Source organism: Martes martes, assembly GCF_963455335.1.
Source record: "Martes martes genome assembly, chromosome: 12".
NCBI lineage: Eukaryota > Metazoa > Chordata > Mammalia > Carnivora > Mustelidae > Martes > Martes martes.
In genome coordinates this window covers 46882875-46905901 of record NC_137900.1, presented here as the reverse complement: position 1 = coordinate 46905901, position 23027 = coordinate 46882875, and the positions used below count along the sequence as shown (strand labels likewise).

Below are 23027 nucleotides of genomic sequence, written 5' to 3'. Positions count from 1 at the left end.
TTTTCCTTCCATTTCTATTTTTTGGAACAGTTTCAGGAGAATAGGAATTAATTCTTCTTTAAATGTTTGGTAGAATTCCCCTGGGAAGCCGTCTGGTCCTGGACTTTTGTTTGTTTGGAGATTTTTGATGACTGTTTCAATCTCCTTACTGGTTATGGGTCTGTTCAGGTTATCTATTTCTTCCTGGTTCAGTTGTGGTAGTTTATACATCTCTAGAAATGTATCCATTTCTTCCAGGTTGTCAAATTTGTTGCCATAGAGTTGCTCGTAGTATGTTCTTATAATTGTTTGTATTTCTTTGGTGTTGGTTGTGATCTCTCCTCTTTCATTCATGATTTTATTTATTTGCGTCCTTTCTCTTTTCTTTTTGATAAGTCTGGCCAGGGGTTTGTCAATCTTATTAATTCTTTCAAAGAACCAGCTCCTAGTTTTGTTGATTTGTTCTATTGTTTTTTTAGTTTCTATTTCATTGATTTCTGCTCTGATCTTTATGATTTCTCTTCTCCTGCTGGGTTTAGGCTTTCTTTGTTGTTCTCTCTCCAGCTCCTTTAGGTGTAGGGTTAGGTTGTGTATTTGAGACCTTTCTTGTTTCTTGAGAAAGGCTTGCACTGCTATATATTTTCCTCTCAGGACTGCCTTTGTTGTGTCCCACAGATTTTGAACTGTTGTGTTTTCATTATCATTTGTTTCCATGAATTTTTTCAATTCTTCTTTAATTTCCTGGTTGACCCATTCATTTTTTAGAAGGATGCTGTTTAGTCTCCATGTATTTGCGTTCTTTCCAAATTTCCTCTTGTGATTGAGTTCGAGCTTCAGAGCATTGTGGTCTGAAAATATGCAGGGAATGATCTCGATCTTTTGGTACCGATTGAGACCTGATTTATGACCCAGGATGTGGTCTATTCTGGAGAATGTTCCATGTGCACTAGAGAAGAATGTATATTCTGTTGCTTTGGGATGGAATGTTCTGAATATATCTGTGATGTCCATCTGGTCCAGTGTGTCATTTAAGGCCTTTATTTCCTTGTTGATCTTTTGCTTAGATGATCTGTCCATTTCAGTGAGGGGGGTGTTAAAGTCCCCTGCTATTATTGTATTACTGTCGATGTATTTCTTTGATTTTGTTATTAATTGGTTTATATAGTTGGCTGCTCCCATGTTAGGGGCATAGATATTTAAGATTGTTAGATCTTCTTGTTGGACAGACCCTTTGAGTATGATATAGTGTCCTTCCTCATCTCTTATTATACTCTTTGGCTTAAAATCTAATTGATCTGATATAAGGATTGCCACCCCAGCTTTCTTCTGATGTCCATTAGCATGGTACATTGTTTTCCACCCCCTCACTTTAAATCTGGAGGTGTCTTCGGGTCTAAAATGAGTTTCTTGTAGGCAGCATATTGATGGGTTTTGTTTTTTTATCCATTCTGATACCCTGTGTCTTTTGATTGGGGCATTTAGCCCATTAACATTCAGGGTAACTATTGAGAGATATGAATTTAGTGCCATTGTATTGCCTGTAAGGTGATTGTTACTGTATATTGTTTCTGTTTCTTTCTGATCTACTACTTTTAGGGTCTCTCTTTGCTTAGAGGACCCCTTTCAATATTTCCTGTAGAGCTGGTTTGGTGTTTGCAAATTCTTTCAGCTTTTGTTTGTCCTGGAAGCTCTTTATCTCTCCTTCTATTTTCAATGATAGCCTAGCCGGATATAGTATTCTTGGCTGCATGTTTTTCTCGTTTAGTGCTCTGAATATGTCATGCCAGTTCTTTCTGGCCTGCCAGGTCTCTGTGGATAGGTCCGCTGCCAATCTAGTGTTTTTACCCTTGTATGTTACAGACTTCTTTTCCCGGGCTGCTTTCAGGATTTTCTCTTTGTCGCTAAGACTTGTTAATTTTACTATCAGGTGACGAGGTGTGGACCTATTTTTATTGATTTTGAGGGGCGTTCTTAGCATCTCCTGGATTTTGATGTTTGTTCCCTTTGCCATATTAGGGAAATTCTCTCCAATAATTGTCTCCAATATACCTTCTGCTCCCCTCTCTCTTTCTTCTTCTTCTGGAATCCCAATTATTCTAATGTTGTGTCGTCTTATGGTGTCACTTATCTCTCGAATCCTCTCCTCGTGTTCCAGTAGTTGTTTGTCTCTCTTTTGCTCAGCTTCTTTATTCTCTGTCATTTGGTCTTCTATGTCACTAATTCTTTCTTCTGCCTCATTTATCCTGGCAGTGAGAGCTTCCATTTTTGATTGCACCTCATGAATAGCTTTTTTGATTTCAACTTGGTTAGATTTTATTTCTTTTATTTCTCCAGAAAGGGCTTTTATCTCTCCGGAGAGGGTTTCTCTAATATCTTCTATGCCTTTTTCGAGCCCGGCTAGAACCTTGAGAATTGTCATTCTGAACTCTAGATCTGTCATGCTACCTATGTCTGTATTGATTAGGTCTCCAGCCTTCGGTACGGCCTCTTGTTCTTTTTTTTGAGGTGAGTTTTTCCGCCTTGTCATTTTGTCCAGGTAGGATTTGCTTTCTCCTGCTGTGGAATTCCGCTGTTCTTGGTGACTGAAGTTGGTTTTGGATGGTTTCTTGTTGATCTTCTAGGGGAGGGGCCTGTTGTAGTGATTCTCAAGTGTCTTTGCCGCAGGCGGAATTGCACCGCCCTTGCCAGGGGCCGGGCTAAGTAATCCGCTCGGGTTCGCTTTCGGGAGCTTTTGTTCCCTGAGCGCTTTCCGTAGAGTTCCGGAGGACGGGAATGAAGATGGCGGCCTCCCAATCTCTCGGCCCAGAGGAGCCCAGAGCTTGGGGTTCCGCTCCTCAGTGCGCTCTCAGAGCAAAGCGCCCAATAGCCCCGCCTCCCTGGCTTGCGGTCGCGCCTCGAGGAAAGCAGTCAATTGTTGGAGCTGGAGAAAAGCGCCGGGTCGCTTTTGTCTCCGTGGCCTCCGGCCGCGCTCCGAGCCCACCCAGCCTGCGACCGGCACAAGGTAACCCCGGGCTTAGAGCTCACTCCTCGGCTTTGTCGCTGTAGCCGGCTTCCCCGCTCTAATACCTGCGAGCTCTGCGGCACTCAGACACCCCCAGTCCTTCTGTGACCCCGCGGGTCCTGGGGTTATGCTGACCCCGCCTGGGTTTCCCCCCAGTTTAGCCTCTGGAGCGATGTCTCCCAGTGGAGCCGACTTTTAAAAGTCCCGGTTTTGTGCTCCGTCGCTCCGCCGCTTGCCGGGTGCCGGCCCCTCCCCCCGGGGTCTATCTTCCCGTCGCTTTGGATTCACTTCTCCGCAGGTCCTACCTTTCAGAAAGTGATCGATTTTCTGTTTCTGGGATTGTTGCTCTTCTTCTCTTCGATTTCCCGTTGGATTTATAGGTGTTCACAATGGTTAGATAAGCTATCTAGCTGATCTCCTGCTACCCGATGTCGTCTCAGCCTGCTACTTCTCCGCCATCTTGACTCCTCCGACCACCCTGTGTCTTTTGATTGGGGCATTGAGCCCATTAACATTCAGGGTAACTATTGAGAGATATGAATTTAGTGCCATTGTATTGCCTGTAAGGTGACTGTTACTGTATATTGTCTCTGTTTCTTTATGATCTACTACTTTTAGGGTCTCTCTTTGCTTAGAGGACCCCTTTCAATATTTCCTGTAGAGCTCGTTTGGTGTTTGCAAATTCTTTCAGCTTTTGTTTGTCCTGGAAGCTCTTTATCTCTCCTTCTATTTTCAATGATAGCCTAGCCGGATATAGTATTCTTTTTTTTTTTTTTTTTTTTTAAATTTTTTATTTATTTTCAGCGTAACAGTATTCATTGTTTTTTCACCACACCCAGTGCTCCATGCAATCTGTGCCCTCCCTAATACCCACCACCTGGTTCCCCCACCCTCCCACCCCGCCCCTTCAAAACCCTCAGGTTGTTTTTCAGAGTCCATAGTCTCTCATGGTTCACCTCCCCTTCCAATTTCCCTCAACTCCCTTCTCCTCTCCATCTACCCTTGTCCTCTATATTATTTGTTATGCTCCACCAATAAGTGAAACCATATGATACTTGACTTTCTCTGTTTGACTTATTTCACTCAGCATAATCTCTTCCAGTCCTGTCCATGTTGCTACAAAAGTTGGGTATTCGTCCTTTCTGATGGAGGCATAATACTCCATAGTGTATATGGACCACATCTTCCTTATCCATTCATCCGTTGAAGGGCATCTTGGTTCTTTCCACAGTTTGGCGACCGTGGCCATTGCTGCTATAAACATTGGGGTACAGATGGCCCTTCTTTTCACTACATCTGTATCTTTGGGGTAAATACCCAGCAGTGCAATTGCAGGGTCATAGGGAAGATCTATTTTTAATTTCCTGAGGAATCTCCACACTGTTCTCCAAAGTGGCTGCACCAGTTTGCATTCCCACCAACAGTGTAAGAGGGTTCCCCTTTCTCCACATCCTCTCCAACACACGTTGTTCCTGTCTTGCTAATTTTGGCCATTCTAACTGGTGTAAGGTGGTATCTCAATGTGGTTTTGATTTGAATCTCCCTGATGGCTAGTGATGATGAACCGGATATAGTATTCTTGGCTGCATGTTTTTCTTGTTTAGTGCTCTGAATATATCATGCCAGTTCTTTCTGGCCTGCCAGGTCTCTGTGGATAGGTCCACTGCCAATCTAATGTTTTTACCCTTGTATGTTACAGACTTCTTTTCCCGGGCTGCTTTCAGGATTTTCTCTTTGTTGCTCAGACTTGTAAATTTTACTATCAGGTGACGAGGTGTGGACCTATTTTTATTGATTTTTGAGGGGCATTCTTAGCATCTCCTGGATTTTGATGTTTGTTCCCTTTGCCATATTAGGGAAATTCTCTCCAATAATTGTCTCCAATATACCTTCTGCTCCCCTCTCTCTTTCTTCTTCTTCTGGAATCCCAATTACTCTAATGTTGTGTCATCTTTTGGTGTCGCTTATCTCTCGAATTCTCTCCTCGTGGTCCAGTATTTGTTTTTCTCTCTTTTGCTCAGCTTCTTTATTCTCTGTCATTTGGTCTTCTATGTCACTAATTCTTTCTTCTGCCTCATTTATCCGAGCAGTAAGAGCTTCCATTTTTGATTGCACCTCATTAATAGCTTTTTTGATTTCCACTTGGTTAGATTTTAGTTCTTTTATTTCTCCAGAAAGGGCTTTTATCTCTCTGGAGAGTGTTTCTCTAATATCTTCTATGCCTTTTTCGAGCCCGGCTAGAACCTTGAGAATCGTCATTCTGAACTCTAGATCTGTCATATTACCAATGTCCGTATTGATTAGGTCCCCAGCCTTCGGTACTGCCTCTTGTTCTTTTTTTTTTTAATTTAAAAAAAAATTTTTTTTTTTTTTAAGATTTTATTTATTTATTTGACAGACGGAGATCACAAGTAGGCAGAGAAGCAGGCAGAGAGTGAGGAAGGGAAGCAGGCTCCCTGCAGAGCAGATAGCCCGATGCGGGGCTCGATCCCAGGACCCTAGGATCATGACCTGAGCCGAAGGCAGAGGCTTTAACCCACTGAGCCACCCAGGCACCCCTGTTCTTTTTTTTTGTGGTGAGTTTTTCCGCCTTGTCATTTTGTCCAGATAAGATTTGCTTTCTCTTCCTCTGGAATTCCGCTGTTTTTGGTGAGTGAAGTTAGTCTTAGATGGGTTTCTTGTTGATCTTCTGGGGGAGGGGCCTGTTGTGGTGATTCTCAAGTGTCTTTGCCCCAGGTGGAATTGCACCGCCCTTGCCAGGGGCTGGGCTAAGTAATCCACTCAGGTTTGCTTTCGGGAGCTTTTGTTCCCTGAGCACTTTCCGGAGAGTTCGGGAGGACGGGAATGAAGATGGCGGCCTCCCAATCTCTCCGCCCGGAGGAGCCGAGAGCTTGGGGTCCGGCTCCTCAGTGTGCCCTCAGAGAAAAGCGCCCAACCACCCCTGCCTCCCTGGCCTGCGGTTGCGTCTGGAGGAAAGCAGTCAATTGCTGGCACTTGGAGAAAAGCGCCCAGTCGCTTCCGTCTCCATGGCCTCCGGCTGCGCTCCGAGCCCACCCAGCCTGTGACCGGTTCAAGGTAACCCCGGGCTGAGAGCTCACTCCTCGGCTCTGTCTCTGTAGCTGGCTTCCCTGCTCTAATACCTGCGAGCTCTGTGGCACTCAGACACCCCCCAGCCCTTCTTTGACCCCGCGGGACCTGAGGTTACACTGACCCCGTGTGGGCTTCCCCCCGGTTTAGCCTCTGGAACGATATTCCTCCGTGGAGCAGACTTTTAAAAGTCCTGATTTTGTGCTCCGTTGCTCCGCCCCCCGTGGTCTGTCTTGGATTCACTTCTCCACAGGTCCTACCTTTCAGAAGGTGATCGATTTTCTGTTTCTAGAATTGTTGCTCTTCTCTTCGATTTCCCGTTTGATTTGTAGGTGTTTGCAATGGTTAGATAAGCTATCTAGGTGATCTCCTGCTACCCGATATCATCTCAGCCTGCTACTTCTCTGCCATCTTGACTCCTCCACCCATTGATTTTTTTTTATCTTGCAACTTTACTGAACTTATCAGTTCTAGCAGTTCTTGATGGAGTCTGTCAGGTTTTCTACATTGAGTATCATGTTATCTACAAATAGTGGAAGTTTGATTTCTTCCTTGTTGATTTGAATGCCTTTTATTTTTTTCTCTTTGTTGTGACTAGGACTTCTAGTATGATGTTGAATAAAAGTGGTGAAAGTGGATATCCTTGTCTTATTCCTGACCTTTGGGAAAAGGCCCTCAGGTTTTCTGCATTAAGGATGATGTTAGCTGTGGGTTTTTCATAGATGGCCTTTATTATGTTGAGGTATGTTCTCTCTAAACCTGCTTTGTTGAGGTTTTTTTTTTTATCATGAATAGATGTGTTTTGTCAAATGCTTTTTCTGTGTCTACTAAAATTGCTCATATGGTTCTTATCCTCTCTCTTATTGATTTGATGTATCATGTTGATTAATTTGTGAATATTAAACCACTCTTGCAACCCAGGAATATATCCCACTTGATTGTGGTGAGTGTTTTTTTGAATGTACTGTGGTATTTGGTTTGCTAACACTTCGTTGAGGAATTTTGCATTTGTGTGCATTGGAGATATTGACTACAGTTTTCTTTCTTTCTTTCTTTTTTTTTTTTCTGTGGCATCTTTGTCTGGCTTTGGTGTCAGGGTAATCCTAGCCTCCTAGAATGAATTTAGAAGTTGTCCTTCCATTTCTTTTTTTTTTTTTTTTACAATAGTTTGAGAAGAGTAGGTATGAACTCTTCTTTAATGTTTGGTAGAGGGCGCCTGCATGGATCAGTTGATTAAGCGACTGCCTTTGGCTCAGGTCGTGATCCCAGTGTCTTGGAATCAAGTCCCACACTGGCTCCTGGCTCCATGAGGGGTCTGCTTCTCCCTCTGACCTTCTCCCCTCTCATTCTCTCTCTCAAATAAATAAATAAAATCTTTAAAAAAAAATAAATGTTTGGTAGAATTCACCTGTGAAGTCATCTGGTCCTGAACTTTTGTTTATTGGGAGTTTTTTTGATTACTGATTCAACTTCATTGCTGGTAATTGGTCAGTTCAAATTTTTGGTTTCTTCTCGTTTCAGTTTTGGTAGTTTATGTTTCCAGGAATGTATTCCTTTCTTCTAGGTTGTCCAATTTGTTGGCAGATAGTTTTTCATAATATTTTCTTATAATTGTTTGTATTACAATTGTTTGTGTTTTCTGTTTTTTTTAAAAAAGATTTTAGTCATTTGTCAGAGAGACAGAGAAGGTATAAGAGAGAAAGAGAGAGAGAGAGAGAGAGAGAAAACACAAGCAGGAGGAGTGGCAGGCAGAGGGAGAAGCAGGCTCCCCACTGAGCAAGGAGCCTGATGTGGGACTTGATTCCAGGATCCTGACCTGAGCTGAAGGCAGACACTTAACTGACTCAGCCACCCAGGCGTCCCTGTGGTGTTGGTTTTTATTTCTCCTCTTTCACTTGTGATTTTATTTATTTGGGTCCTTTCTCTTTTTTTCTTGATAGGTCTTGCTAAAGGTTTATCAATTTTATTGATTTTTTTCAAAAAACCAGCTCCTGGTTTCATTGATCTGTTCTAGTGTTTTTTGTTTTGTTTTTATTTTCTAAATCATTAATGTCTGCTCAAATTTTTATTGTTTCGGGGTGCCTGGGTGGCTCAGTGGGTTAAAGCCTCTGCTTTCGGCTCAGGTCATGATCCCAGGGTCCTGGGATCGAGCCCCACATCGGGCTCTCTGCTCAGCAGGGAGCCTGCTTCTCCCTCTCTCTCTCTCTGCCTGCCTCTCTTTCTACTTGTGATCTCTCTCTCTGTGTCAAATAAATAAATAAAAATCTTTAAAAAAATAAAAAAATAAAAAAAAATTTATTGTTTCCTTGTTTCTGCTGGTTTTAGATCTTGTTCTCTCTCTTTTTTTTTTTTTTTAGCTCCTTTATGTATAAGGTTAGGTTTTTTTATTTGAGATAGTTCTTGCCTTTTTTTTTTTTTTTTGAAGATTTTATTTATCAGAAAGAGTGTGAGCACAGGCAGGGGGAGAGATTGTTCTTGCTTCTTGAGGAAGGCCTATATGGTTATAAATGTCCCTCTTAGAACTGCTTTTGCTGCATCCCAAAGGTTTTGAATTGTTGTGTTTTTCATTTTTTTTCTTTTTCTTTTTTTAAAAAGATTTATTTATTTATTTATTTATTTGAGAGAGAGAGAGAGAGAGAGAGATCACAAGTAGGCAGAGAGGCAGGCAGAGAGAGGGGGAAGCAGGCTCCCTGCCGAGCAAAGAACCCAGTGTGGGGCTTCATCCCAGGATTCTAAGATCATGGCCTGAGCCAAAGGCAGAGGCTTAAACTACTGGCCACCCAGACACCCCTAATAGTCTTTGTTTTTTGTTTTTTTTTTCTTTTTCTTTTCAAAGATTTTATTTATTTATTTGACAGAGAGAGAGAGAGAGAGAAAGAGATCACAAGTAGGCAGAGAGGCAGGCAGAGAGATGAGGGGAAGCAGGTTCCCTGCTGAGCAGAGAGCCCGATTTGGGGCTTGATCCCAGGACACTGGGATCATGACCTGAGCCAAAGGTAGAGGCTGTAACCCACTGAGCCACCCAGTTGCCCCCCTACAGTCTTTGTTTTATTTTATTTTATTTTTTAAAGATTTTATTTATTTATTTGACAGACAAAGATCACAACTAGGCAGAGAGGCAGGCAGAGAGAGAGGAGGAAGAGGCTCCCGGGAGAGCAGAGAGCCCGATGTGGGGCTCGATCCCAGGACTCTGGGATCATGACCTGAGCCAAAGGCAGAGGATTTAACCCACTGAGCCACCCAGGCGCCCCCAGTCTTTGTTTTAAAGTCTGTTTTGTCCAGTGGAAGTATTGCTACTGCACCCTTCTTTTGACATCCATTTGCATGATAAATGCTTCTCTGTTTTCTCACTTTAAAAAAATTTATTTTAAAAAAATTATTTTAAAAATTATTTTATATTTTTTGCTTCCTTACTTTCAATCTGCAGGTGTCTTTAGGTCTAAAATGAGTCTCTAGTAGACTACATATCAATGGTTCTTGTTTTTTTATGTATTGGGCACCATATGTCTTTTGATTGGAGTATTTAGTCCATTTACATTCAAAGTAATTATTTATAGGTGTCCATTGTCATTTTATTACTTGTTTTGTGATTGTTTCTGAAGATTTTTTTTCTGATCCTTTCTTGTCTTTCTCTTTGGTGGTTTGCTTGTTTTCGTCAGTGATATATTTGGATTTCTTTTTCTTTATTCTTTGTATACTTATTAATGGTCTTTGTTTTGTGGTTAGGTTTATATATAACATTTTCTGCACATGGCAGGCTATATGAAGTTGATGATTGTTTAAATTAGAACCCCTTCTTTTCTCTTCTCCTTCCCATGTGTTAGGTGTATGGTGTCATATTTTTATTTTTTTAATTTTTAATTTTTATTTATTTTATTGGAGAGAATGAGAGAGAGCACCCAAGCGGGGGGAGGGTCAGAGGGAGAAGCAGACTCACCACAGAGCAGTGAGCCTGATGTGAGGCTTAATCCCAGGACCCTGAGATCATGACCTGGGCTGAAAATAGACGCTTAACTAACTGAGCCATCCAGGTACTCTATGGTATCATATTTTCTGACCTTCTATTCTGTGAATTCTTTGATTTTTTTTTTTACAGAAATATTAATTTTTACTGCTTTTGTGTTTCCTACATTTATATCATCATTTTTGTTCTTTCCTTTGCACTCAAAGAATCCCCTTTACTATTTCTTGCAGGGCTGGTTTAGTGGTCATGACTTCTTTAGTTTTTGTTTGTCTGGAAAATCTTTCTCTCTCCTATTCTGAAGGATAGCCTGGCTGGGTAGAGTACTCTTGGCTGCAGATTTTTCCCATTCAGCACTTTGAATATTTCATGCCACTTCTTTCTGGTTTGTAAGTTTCTGCTGAAAAAAAAAAATCATTGATGGTTTTTTTGGGTTTCCTTTGTATTAACTGTCTTCATTTATCTTGCTGTTTTTAGTATTTTTTACAACTGTATTTTGCCATTTCAATTACAATATGTCTTGGTGTGGATCTGCTTTTGTTGATTTTGTTGGGAGTTCTCTTTGCCTCCTGGATCCTGATACCTATTTGTTTCCCCAGATTAGGGAACTTTTCAGCTATTATTTCTTCAAATAAATTCTCTCTCCCCTTTTCATGCTCTTCTTTTCTGTGACTCCTATAATATGAATGTTACTACATTTGATGGAGTCACTGAGTTCCCTAAGTCTATTCTCATGTTGCATAGTTCTCTCTCTTTTTTGTGCATCTTGATTACTTTCTATTACTCTGTCTTCTAGGTCATTAATTCATTCCTCTGCTTCTTCCAGCCTGCTGTTTTTTCCATCATGTGTGTTTCTCAATTTGCTTATTGAGTCCTTTATCTTTGCCATGTTATTTTTTATCTCTGTGTTGAGGTTCTCACTGATCTCACTATTTTCTCAAGTCCCATGAGTATCCTTATGATCATTGCTTTAATTTCACCATCAGGCATGTAACTTATATCTGTTTCACTTAGATCTCTGGTCATGGCATTGTCCTGGTCTTCCATTTGGGACAAATTCCATTGTCTTTTCATTTTGCCCAAGTCTCTGCCTATTTCTCTGTGTTAGGAAAGTCAGATATGTATCCTGTTCCGGAGGGTAATGACTTTATGAAGAAGAGTGCCCTCCCTGCAGTGTAGTGTCCCCTGGTCGATCTCCAGGGCCTGTTACTTCTGGGAGTGTCTGCAGTGTGTGCTGTGTGTGCTCTGCTATTGTGCCCTGGCTGCTTTAGCCTTCAGGTGAGTCATCTCCGGGGCTCTTTCCACCTGTTGTGGGCAGAGTTTGGTCCCTGGCCTGCATATGACACACTTTAACTAGGATGCTCTAGTCTCTTTGTGCATGAGAACTGTTGCTGCTGCCCCTGGAGCTGAGGCCTTGCAAAACTCCTGTGTTGCAAGATGTGGCATTGGCAGGGGTTTGGGCCATTCTTCTGTGGGAAAGGGCCCCCTGCTCTGGGACTGAGGCCAGCCTGACTGGGACGGGTGGTTCCACCAGAACATAGGGGAGTGGGGCTTGGTGTAAGCAGGTTAGTTAGTGAGTGCTGGTGCTGTGCTGGTTTCTGTAGGTGGTCCTGTGCTTATGCTGAGAGGGAGAGGGGAGGGAAATGATAGGCCAGTTCCTTTGTTCTGGAAGAGAATCTCCGTGAATGCTGCCTCTCTGGGATGTGCTCTGAGATGAGCAGATATTCTTGCCACTGTGTGCCCTTGGTACTTTACAGATCACTGTTCCTGTGCCCTTTGTCTGAGGCTAGTTTACTTGCCTTCTCTCCAAGAGTAGCCCCAATGCCTCCAGGGTCTCCCCAAGCCAAGCATGCTGACTTTTAAAACTCCAGGCTTTAAGCCCCACTGGTTGCAAGGATCCAGGAAATTGGGGCCCTCCTGCTTTCCAAGCCAGTAGTTATGGGAATTCATTAATCGGTGTGCTCCCCTGTGTGCTAGTCTTCTTTCTTCTGTGATGTCTGTGACCATGACTGCCTCACCACCACCTGGCTACCATCTGTGTCTCTTCCCAACTATACCTTTATATTTCCCATCTTCTTCGATGTGGCCTCTCTGCCTTCAGTTATGGGATTGGTTCTGCTAGTCTTTAGGTCAATTTCTGGGGGTATTTGGGATGACTTGATAGTTACCTGGTTTTATTTGTGGAACTAGGTGAGCCTAGGGTCCTCCAATGCCATCCTCTTTCATCTCTATTCTTAATTTGAGGGTTTCTTCTTCTTTTTTTAATCAAGAAAGGATGTTGAATTCTGTCAAATGCCTCTTCTGTAGAGATGCATGTTAAGAATGTGCAATGTGATTTCTGAGGTTTACTTTAAACTACTTCTTCAAAGGAGGGGTTTAATGAAGCAAGTATGGCAAAATTTAGGTAACTGTGGAGAATGGATGATATTTGGGTACTTATTAAATTAGTACTTCTACTTTTGGGTATGTTTCGAAATTCGTATGTATAAAAACTTAAAGGAAAACCTGGCATTAAAGTATGAGTTTTATTTATTTATTTATTTATTTAAGATTTAATTTAATTTATTTGATAGTGAGTGAGAGAGAGAGAATGACAGGGGAGAAGGTCAGAGGGAGATGTGGACTCCTCATGGAGCTGGGAGCCCAATGCGGGACTCGATCCCGAGATTCCAGGATCATGACCTGAGCCAAGGCAGTCGCTCAACCAACTGAGTCACCCAGGCACCCTATGACTTCTATTTTAAATTGTTCAAATGTTCTTATTTCAAAATACCTGATTTAAGTGATTATTATTTTGATTATTATCATTTATTTTCTCTTTGTTTTATGGAATAATGTGGTCATTTACAACATCCAACTATACTATTATGCTTTTCCTTTTTCTAAGAGAAAAATAATGTGTTTACGTTCTTTGTTTTTAATGGTCTCACTCTTGCCTCCAGTGTTTTTTTTGTCTCTGGAAGTTGAAGTTGATTCTTGTGAACTCTTAGTATAAATATGCAATGACTTTTTAAAAAAGATTTTATTTATTTGAGAGAGAGAAGGAGAAAGGAGGGCAGCAAGGGAGAGGGAGAAACAGACTCCCTGTTGAGCAGGGAGCGCTATGCGGGGCTTGATCCCAGGACCTGTGGTCATGACCTGAGCCAAAGGCAGACACATAATTGACTGAGCCACCCAGGCACCCTAAATGTGCAGTAATTTCTAAACCCAATTTACTTGGAAGAGCTTTGAAAAAAGTAAAAAAATGTAGACAGATTCACTAGGCCTAGGGTGGGACTTGCTTCCCAGAAGTGATTGGGATGCAGTCAGATTTGGGAATCACTAAGTCGGAGCAGTGCTTCTGGAAGGACATGGAAGCCCCATCCCTTTGTGCTCCCTCCTACCAGCCTGGAGAACACCCTGCCTTAGTGGGAGGAGAGCAGGTCTTGGAATCAGAAGTTCCAGGCCAGTTAGTAGACTTAGAGGACCATGGTTGAACAGGCAATTTCACTCTCAGAAGAATGCGACTGAGCTGGGCTACCAGGGAGCTCCCTAAATGAGTTAATTATTCCATGATGAGATTTTGGCTGATGTCAGCATAGCCTGGGAGAGACATGTTGACCACTAGAATGAGGGGATTAATGTGGAATCATCCCGTGTACCGAAGAAGATATTTATGTATCTGTATTAGGTCGATTACATTTTAGACAAATCACCAAAGGAAAATAACCACAAAATCCTGAAGATTGTGTGTGTGTGTGTGTGTGTGTGTGTGTGTGTGTGGGGGGGGGGGGGAGGGGGTAGAGGGGAGAAGTTTGCTTCATTTTTTTGCTTATTTAAATTAGCATAAGGCATACTATAGTTAATATCTATATTTCTAAAAAAAAAAAAACCTCAATGTCTTCTTGGATGGTCTAGTGGAATAGCAACCTTGACATATTTAATAAAACTAAGTGTTGTATAATGAGCTTTTCTTTTGAGGCCTTTAAGAAGTGTTCAAATATGTCTCATTAGCTTACTCAAGCCAAATGGGGAGGGTCAAAAGATGCTGGCAGCCAGAGACTCCAGGCACTGAGATTAGCTCCAGATCACGTCCAAGTGCTATGGGCAACTGCTAACTGATCCCAGTCCTTAAAAAAAAAAAAAAGAAAAGAAAAAAAAATCCAGGATTCTGAAGGGATGTGAGAGATTTTTGGAGCTGCCCACCCTTTAAGAGTTGACAGAACAGAGCCCAGTCCTGCTGAACCCAGGCATTTTCCATTCACTTGGTCTCTCTAAGGATGGCAGCACCTTCAAAACAGAGAACATACTTCCCTGCCGGAAGCCACATCTTTCAGTGGTGACACCCAAAGGCAACCCCTGTGGTCCTTTGCTTGTTTTGGAGAGATGCGGCCTGACTGCTTCTGTTGTTACAGCACTGGGTGGTCTGCCAGTAAGCACGTAGTATAAATAACAACTAATAAATAATTTTACAGCAGAGGTCCTAAATCTTTCCAGATAGTGCACTGGTGCGTGGCTGTCAAATGCCAGACAGATCCTAAGAAAACAGTAACTTTAACCTATCCATTTTTTACGTATGTGGCATGCTGTTGTCATAAAATGTTCCTTAGGTTTTAATGGCATAAGGGCAGAGCTGCGTGTGTAAAAACACATGGACACAAACAACCCACACAGGCACAGCCACCCTTGCTTGTCTACATGATGATTTCTGTTTGTGGAAATTGCCAATTTTTATACATCAACGAGTTGTTTTTTGAGTTTGGCTAGGGTATGTTATTTGAGACTTGTGACTTTGAACAGACTTGATTTTTTTGGAGTAAGATCCCTGTGATATTTGCAGGCTGGACCACACTCTTGGAATTGTGTTAGTGACCCAGATGATGAGAAGATGAATTGACTTCACTCCTTTTAGAGTTTCCTATGTCTTGAGAGCCAGCTACCTGGGTTCTGTGCTGTCTAGAACGTTTAGGGTTGGATTATGATAATCTTCTCAGCTTTATTTCCTTATCCGTAGAAAGATGTGACCCATCATAACTATCTCCTAGTTAGTTAGTTAGGTTGGTTGGGCATTAGGATTTTGGTCTCATCCCTCCTTGTGAAATTTCCCTGGCTTTGGCTTCTTATATTGGTGATAGTAATACCTGTGGATGTGATTATTTTAAGGATTGAGTGTGGTGGCTTCCCTGAGAGCCCCCAGTGTAGGTTTTCAGTAGGTGTTGGTTCGCTTCACCCTCTGTATTTATGTCTTACACCCTGTTCCCTTGAAATTCTGCCCACAGCGAAGCCCATGATCCCATGAAGGCCTCCCGTATTGGAAGGAAAGTCATGCTGCCCTCTGTATTTTCATAGCGACCGTGAAACCTCTCTCCTGTGGTCTTCTGGTGTGATGTCTTTCCCTGTGGTGATGACAGGAACCTGTCTGTGTGCCGCCTCACCCCCCACTCTGGTTAAACCACTGGGCAGAAGGCGGAGGACAGAGGTTGAGGCCGACGGGGCCCAGCGTTTCCTGTGGGACATTAGCAAATGCTGCACACCCAGCAGGTGTGGTCACAGAGAGGCTCTCCACAGATGTGTGGGGCGGTTCTTAAAATAAACCTGTAGAATGGTACGTGCTCCCAAGGTGCTTGTCTCCCTCCTCCTCCTGCTTCCAGCTGCCTGTGCCTCTGTCCAGCCCTCTCGCTTGGAGTCTCTGCTCTGTCACCGGAGCAGGCTTGGCCTCTCTGGGAGGTCAGCTTTATAGAGTACTGGTTAATTGGAACCAGCCTGTCTACCTAATAGCTATGTGTTAGGGGTGGAATCGTGCTCCCCAAAAGACATGGGAGTCCTAACCCAGTACCTCAGAATGGGACCTTATTCAGAGGTAGGGTCTTTACAGAGGTAATCAAGGTTGCATGAGGTCATTAGAGCGGGCCTTAATCTCACGTGACTGGAGCCCTTATTGCAAGAGATGGACATACAGGCGAGAGATTGTGTGGAGGCAGAGAGAGAGAGAGAGAGTAGTGTTTACAAGCCAGGGGACGCTGGAGACTTCCCAAAGCTAGGACAGAGGCATGGAACAGATGCTGCCTTGTATCCCCTCAGAAGGAACCATCCCTGCTGAGGCCTTGATTTTGGACTTCTAGCCTCTAAAACCTCAGACAATACATTATTTCCAGTGTGTGCTACTTTGTTAGGACAGTCCCAGGAAACTAGTATGTTGGGTGAAGCAGGCGAATCTATTAATCTTTTCAGCTATATTTCCTTATCTATGGGATAATGTGACCCATCATAACTATCTCCGGGTTCTTCTGAGGTTTAAATACTGCCTGGCATTTTGGGAAGACTTATTAATGGCGTCCCTTTCTGCTGGTTCCATAGGCTCTTGCCCCTACGTCGGCCCTGGACCATTTTTAAATTTAGTAGTTCCTTGTGTTTCTCCGGAAGACGTTCATCTGGGCTCTGGCTTCTGTGAGCATGAGATCTAGAAGCCTTAGCCTAAAGCGAATCCTCTTTTCTGGCAAGAAAAGTTAGGGCTTTCTTTTCTTGATGATAACCTTTAGGTACCTATTGATTTCCTTACTTCTGTTTATTTCAGTTGAAGTATAGTTGACATTGATATTAGTTTCAGGCGTACAACACGGTAATTTGACACTTACATACGTTACATACCACTCACCATGATAAGTGAGGTACCGTCTTGTCACCTTGCAAAGCTATTACCGTACTATGAACGTATTCCTGATACTGTAATTTACATTCCCTTGAGTTAGTACTGGAAGTTCATACCTCTTAATCTCCTTCACCCATTTTACCCATGCTCCCAGTCCCTTCCCCTCTGGTAACCACCAGTTTGTTCTCTTTATTTCTGAGCCTATTGTTTAGATTTGTTTTTCAGATTCCCCATGTAAGTGAAATCATAAGGTATTTGTCTTCCCTTATCTAACTTATTTCACGTAGCACAGTCACATCTAGGTCAGTCCATGTTGTTGCCCATGGTGAGAGTTCATTATTTTTTATGGCCACGTAATATTCCATTGTATATTTTTACTGCATCCATTTTCCATTTATACCATTATCCATTTATCTGTCAATGGACACTTACATTGCTTCCATCTCTTGACCTTATAAATGATGCTGAAATGAACAGAGGGGTGTATATATTTTTTCAAATTAGTGTTTTTGTTTCCTTTGGGTAAATACTCAGTAGAATTGCTGGGTCATATGGTGTTTCTATTTTTAGTTTTTTGAAAAACCCACCATCCAACACACAGGGGTTCCCTTTTATCCACATCCTTGTCACACTTGTTATTTCTTGTCTTTTTTATTTTAGCCATTCTGATGGGTGTGAGGTGATAGCTCATTGTGGTTTTGATGTACATTTCCATGAAGATGACTGACGTTGACCATCTTTTCATGTGACTTTTGGCCATCTGCATGTCTTTGGAAAAACGACCATTCAGGTCTTCTGCCTATATTTTAATGGAATGTGTGTGTGTGTGTGTGTGTGTGTGTGTGTGTATTAGCTGTATGAGATTTTTAAAGATATATTTTGGATATTAACTCCTTATGGGAGATACCATTTACAAATATCTTCTAATCAGTAGGTTACCTTTCATTTTGGGGGTTTCCTTTGCTGTGCAAAAACATTTTGGTTTGACATAGTCCTGATGGTTTGTTTTTGCTTTTGTTGTCCTTGTGCAAGGAGATTGATTAAAAAATTATTGTGAAGACTGATGTTTAAGAGTTACTGCCTGTATGGATGCCTGGGTGGGTCAGTTGAGTTTGAGCGTCTGCCCTTGATTCTGGCTCAGGTCATGATCTTAGGGTTGTGAGATTGAGACCCTTGTCAAGCTCCATGCTCAGCGGGAAGCCTGCTTGAGATTCTTTCTCTTCCTCTGCTCCCTCCCTCCTGCTTGTGCTCTCTCTCAAAAATAAATAAATAAATCTTTAAAATAAGATTTTCTAATTTTAAATAAGATTTTCTTAAATACTGCCTAGTTTTCTTTCAGGATTTTTATGGTTTTAGGTCTTCAATTTGGATCTTTAACCCATTTTGAGTTTATTGTGTAAGAAAGTGGTCCAGTTTCATTCTTTTGTATGTAGTTCTCCACTTTTTCCAGAACTATTTGTTAGGAGACTGTCTTTTCCCCATTGTGTATTCTTGCCTCTTTTGTCATTGATTAGTTAACTGCATAGTTGTGAATTTATTTCTGGATTCTTGATTCTCTGTTCCCTTGATCTATATGCCTGTTTTTTTGCCAGTACCATACTGTTTCAATTACTATAACTTTGTAGTGTGTTTTGAAATCAGCTTTGTTCTTCTTAAGATTGCTTTGGCTCTTTGGAGTCTTTTATGGTTCGCTATGAATCGTAGGGTGGTTTATTTTAGTTCTGTGAAAAGTGCTATTGGCATTTTGATGGGGAGTAACATTGCATCCCTAGATTGCTTTGGGTAGTACAGACATTTTAATAGTATTAATTTGCCCCATCTATAAACATAGAATATCTTTCCATTTGTTGGTGTCCTCTCCAATATATTTGATTGTCTTACAGTTTTCAGAATACACACTCCTTGATTAAATTTCACCTCCTTGATCAAATTTATTCCTAGGTATTTTATTCTTTTTGATGCAGTTGTAAATGGGATTATTGTTTAAATTGTTTTCTGCTAGTTTATTAGTGGTTATTAGCTTTTTGTTTTAAATTCCTGCTATTGAAGGCTACAGGAGGTAGGGCCTGGGTTATTGGGGGGTTGTTAGAAGAAAAATTAAGGTCTTTAGATCTGTGAATTCTTCTTTGCGAGTGGGAGGGGGTGTCTGGAATCAGCTGTGGGCCTCAGTCTGACATTGCACCTGTGTGGCCTTGGGCCAGTTCCTTCATCTTTCTGAGCCATCAGCTATCCCCTCTGTATAGCAAAGATGATGATACCTCCCCAAGTAGCTTTTTTTTTTTTTTTTAAAGATTTTATTTATTTATTTGACAGAGAGAGAGATCACAAGTAGGCAGAGAGGCAGGCAGAGAGAGTGAGAGGGAAGCAGGCTCCCTGCTGAGCAGAGAGCCCGATGGGGGACTTGATCCCAGGACCCTGAGATCATGATCTGAGCTGAAGGCAGCGGCTTAACCCGCTGAGCCACCCAGGTGCCCCCCCCCAAGTAGCTTTTTAAGATTTAAATGAGATAATTTAGGTAAAGAAATGCCTTGTCTATGTGTTATATACTTAAAAAAAAAAAAAAGTCCTTTCCTCCCATTTCTCCATCTCCCAGCTGTTGGCAGTCCATGGTTTAAGGGTTGGCTGCTTTAGGCATGATATTAGAGGTTACTGTAGGACAGGTAAGAGCTTATTGTGCCCCTTAAATTAAACTCTGTCAAAAGCTGCATGCCACCCGCATGCTGAGAAACTTTGAGGGACATAGTTCAGGTTCATGACTTTTTTTCAATGTGATCCAAAGTGAATTTGATATTCTACTTAAGGTACTTTTGGTGACAGTGTAGCTTCTGAGTTGTTTAGTACTTTCAGACTTTTTTTAAAAATAAACACTTGAAGAATGAGATGGGTGTGTGTGTGTGTGTGTATGAGGGCTAAAAAAGTAAATTTTCCTATAGCTAGTGTTCTTTAATTGTGAGTTGGTCATCTCTAGAAGTTAAATGTATATTTTTGAAGGTCTTGAAGATAAATCTGTATTAATAACAACGGCTATTTGAGCACTTTAGGTTCTGATAACATCAATAACCTAAAAATCTCTAAGCTTTTTATAAACATCAGTGAGAACTGTATTAATGTATAAAACAGGACTTCAGTTTGGACTAAATTGAATTAGTTCGTTGGTATCAGATGAGAAGTTGGCTCTCTAGTTTCACTTGAAAAGAGCAGGGTAGCAAAGGAAAGAGGCATAGAATGTTCTGTTTCTGCATCATTTTACTTGTTTTGTTAATTTTCTTGTCTCAAAGCCACTCTCAGATGATTCCATTAGAAGGAGGGTGGTGGGATATTTGCTGTTTTCCATGAAAGTAAGGATAGATGTTGGGAGAGATGATTCAGGCCTTATTATAATCAATAAAACTTCATTCTATAACTTCTTATGCACTGAAAGTCCAACGATCTTCTCTCTTTTAAAAATAAAAAACTTTGGAATTCATGGGGAAAGTGTTCAGAATACCACAGGTTTTTATACCTTCCTTTAATAATTATTTTCATAAACTACGTTCAGGTCAGACCCTAGTCTGAGGAGCTATATGATCTGGAAAGCAGCGTAAAGTGAATCATCATAAAGCAAATCCTATTTTCCCATGGGAGTCTAGTTTTAATTAGGGGTTTTATTCCTGACAAAGTGCTCACCATCATATAAATCATAAATATGGCTGTGGATATGTTATAAAAAGTAAAGACACAGCAGTATACATCATGTAATAACTTAAATAATATCGTACTCCTAGTTATATACAATGAGCGTGCATATAGTGTATACATTATTAGGCAAAGCCCAAGTGCTTTATAAAATATACATTCAGCATATAAAAATGCATAGCTCTGCCATGGTTTAATGTAAATGGAAGAACTTAATAAAGTATAGATTGCTGTACAGATGTAAACTGAAATTTTATTAGTCTTGTGCATATAGCCTAACATAATACACGTGCAATAAGACATTCCTAAATGTCTAGTTAGGAATATTTTTGCTGTCCATAGAATTTGGAAGGACATTTGGGGTCTGGGTGACTCATGAGGGTAGGGTGTGTAGGTAAGTTTGAACGGATGCTTTTCTTTTGTTAAGCTTTCTTTGTGCTTCTCTGCTTTGTTTCAAAATGTTTTTACATGAGTTTTGTAGCCTCATAGCCACGTTTTAAGAGAAGATGCCATCATTCGCATTTTGAAGAAGAGGACACTGATAAGCACAGAAGATAAATGACACTTTCAGAGTCACTTCATCACTAGGAAGTTACAACATGAGACTAAAACCCATTCCTTCTGTCTGCTCATTCTGCATTCCACCAAATACACTCAAGGACCTGACCGTGGTCTCTGTAGTAAACAGATGCTATCACAGTTTCAGGGCTTTTAGAGCACATTACCTAGAGCAAATTTAAGTTTGAGGTCATTTTCAAGGGGAACTGTTGGAGTGTCTTTGGGGAGGAGAGGGAGAAGAGCCCAAAAAGGGGCTCGATTCCAGGACCCTGGGATCACGACCTGAGCTGAAGGCAGACACTTAACCAACTGAGCCACCCAGGCGTCCCTCAGGAAGACACTCTTGAATGCTTGCTCTTTCTTTACCCCCACCACACCCCTGGCATTACTGAATGCAGGCAGTCATAGCAGGCTGGCCAGGGGGCAACCTGAGGAGAGTGTGTGGAATGGGACAGTGGGTCACTTGGCTTTGCCTTAGTGTATCTATCAAGTAATTCTAGTCGGTGCTATGGTGGCAAACTCTAAAAGCTCCATAGTCATGATGAAGGTTTATCAGTCATACCAAAATCTTGGTGCTGCTGCCATCTTGCAACTTTGCCATCCTGGGGTTCATTCCCCCCCCCGCCCCCCGGGTGTTAGAAGGAGGGGGAGATAACATGGGGCCAGCCCTGAGTTGAGGGGTGTGGTGTGTGGTCTCATGGTCCCATTTCTTCTCTGTGCTGAGATTGTCGGCTTATATAGTGATGGAATCATGACACTGTCTTCAGTAACATCCTGGTTAGTCACCTGGCAATCATCGTGGTGATTTTTTGCTTACTGAATAAACACTAGGGAGTCTGATTCAAAGTAACAGTTCATCCCAAAGAATCACTTGAGTTATGTTACATGCAGTAATCATAAGTTCTGCATCACAGCCACTGTTAGCCCGTATGATTCCTTTGTGCAAATTAGAAACAGGCACCTCTTCTCCAATGTGTTTTACTTCCATCTGTCAGAAAACTGTCATGCTGAGCTTATTAGAACAATACCTACTGTCTCCTGAGAAATTGTCAAAATACACAAATTGACAATGTCTCTGAAGTGAACAATACCCCCTTAGATGTGTCAGCCTGTCATCCTTGTGCAGTACACAACCTGCACAACTGTATGTGGCAACTTTGTTCCCCTCACTGACTATTATTGAATCTTACTGAAACTTTGCAGATACTACCAGGTAAAAATTTTTCCAATCTTTGTAAACATGGTTGAGAATTCTTTTTTGGAGAAGATTATTTCAATTCTGTTAAGCCACAGGAGAAAAAAAGTGTCACTTTTCATAAGGTCAAGTTTCTATTCCATTTTTCTGAGGCAGATAGCATCCATCTTTAGTCTGATTTGTTTTAAAATTGTATCTACCTTACTTCTTTAGTCTGATTTATTTTAAAATTGTATCTACCATCCTTTTATTGCTTCTCTGTTCTTTGACTATTTGCTACCTTTGAAAATTCGGAGTCACCCTGGCATAATAGTTCTTACTTAAAAGTCTTTCATTCAAATAGAAACTTGATGGATTATTCTCAGAGTGGTAAGTTCCTGCCCAGGGGCTAAAAATTATTATCATTATTAGGCAAATAGATTTTCTGTTTGCCAGCATTTCAAATAGACCAAACCAATAGGCAATAATATTATTTGTTAAGTGAACAAATGAATGGGTTCATTGTGAAGACATTTTGTCTTAACTGTAAACCGGTTGCCTTAAAAAAACCCCAAAACCTGTTTTATGACTGCATGTTATCACAGAAAGACCCAAACTTAGAAAAGCCTGTTACTGTTTCTTTGGGTTAAGGACCCTTGCTAAAAATGAAGGTGCAATCATGTGTGAAGAAAGGATAGTATGTTTAAAAAAAAAATTCCAAGACCAGCCTAATTACACTTTGATTACTCTCTCTTGGGAGTAATTCTTATTCCTTGGTAGGAAACCACGAGCAAGTATGACCATTTGGTTTTGTGAAAATAAACTGAGTTTAATTTATCGACACGTTACACATACCTGCCAAATTTTCTCATTCTTTTATGCTGACATGTGTCTTGCCCGATGGAGTCACTGTAATGCAGTCTATGTGTTTTTAAAGAAATTATGTTTGGCCAAGGAATGTATC

General features: G+C 41.4%; 1 protein-coding gene across 1 annotated transcript in view; it reads left to right on the top strand.

Annotated features, from left to right (window-relative positions):
• Positions 1-23027, top strand: part of SAXO1 (stabilizer of axonemal microtubules 1) — a gene marked incomplete at its 3' end in the record, with an annotated part of 118977 nt that overhangs the window by 33249 nt on the left and 62701 nt on the right. The window lies entirely within an intron of this gene.